We start from the raw sequence: 1,177 nt of genomic DNA, 5'->3' as shown, positions 1-1,177 counted from the left end.
CGAGCATGTTTGTTGGGATGCGGATTCGAACCCGCGACCCTCAGATTGTGAGTCGAGCGCCTTATCCACCTGGCCATGCCGGGCACTCTTTGTAAATATCTTCGTTTTTGTTTTGATTGAATAACCATTAAAAAGTATGTTAGGAAATTTACTTTGAAGTTAAATGTGAATTTAATGCATTGAACTTTATGTCACTTCCACGGTGTTCTTTAACTTTTCAATTAAGATGTGGCGGGTGCTGTTCACTGTTTATATCCGTCTGATCAGCAGTTCGGAATTAAAGACGGCTGTGTCCGAGCTCTTGAGGTCTCTGACCTTGCAATTTAGCATATTTGTCGCCGTTCAAGTTGAAAGAACCAACTAAATACCAAAATTATATTATTATTATTATTTTAACAATCTAATACTCCACTAACATAACAGTGTTGTAAAGTTCTGCCAATTTTTTGGCTTAAACTAAACTTATATTTTTTTCGTTTTTACCTACTAATGGTCCACCAACGTATTCCTCTAACATATTCTCGCTTTTTAACCCAACCTTTTCTTTCGTGTGTTATTCTTAAAACTATAATGAGCTATAAGAAAACTTCAAGACCAACTATTAACAAAAACTGAGACGAACTAGAGTTTACTCTATTTAGAACAGCAATCGTCAATAGGGTTGTTACTTCAAACACAAGAATGAAAGCTATTGATAGGATGAAGCAAGTGCTTTATGATTATTTTCAGTAAAACCTGCTTTTCTTACCTTTTAAGCATAAAAACGAAATTAATTTTCTCTGTCCAATTGTTCTTTAATGTAGATTAAACTCGTAATGATAGTGGTATCAGTTGTTCATCATGAGCAAGTAAAGCGAGACGTGGAATAAATTAAGTTAATTCTCTTTAGAGCCCTCTTCGCTACTTGCCACCTATCTCCTGACAACCGAAATCCACTCTGGAACAACAGTGTATCTCCCTTCCGTTTTATAACGAGAAATTGAACACAAGCGTTTATTCCTTGTATATCATAAAAACATCTGACATGCGCGCCATCTAGTGGCATCTTCAAATTCTATAATTTCAGTATCCAATTTCCCACAGAATAAGTTCAAAAATTTAGGCATTTGGTGAAGTGTTTGTTGAAATAAATACAGTAGTTTTCACAGTTGTTAAAAAATTACTTTGAAATTATTTT

At 34.7% G+C, this 1,177-nt stretch overlaps 1 protein-coding gene across 1 annotated transcript in view; it reads right to left on the bottom strand.

Moving 5' to 3' along the window:
* LOC106460904 overlaps positions 1-917 on the bottom strand; it is a 45,507-nt gene extending 44,590 nt beyond the window's left edge. Inside the window, exon 1 of the mRNA XM_013920662.2 lies at positions 749-917. The gene's annotated coding sequence lies outside the window, so the exon portion shown is untranslated. The remainder of the gene's footprint in view (positions 1-748) is intronic.
* Between the last annotated feature and the right edge of the window lie 260 nt (positions 918-1,177).

Source organism: Limulus polyphemus, unplaced genomic scaffold, assembly GCF_000517525.1.
Source record: "Limulus polyphemus unplaced genomic scaffold, Limulus_polyphemus-2.1.2 Scaffold858, whole genome shotgun sequence".
Taxonomy (NCBI): domain Eukaryota; kingdom Metazoa; phylum Arthropoda; class Merostomata; order Xiphosura; family Limulidae; genus Limulus; species Limulus polyphemus.
Note: the sequence above shows the minus strand (reverse complement) of the source record. Positions and strands in the feature narration are given on the sequence as shown.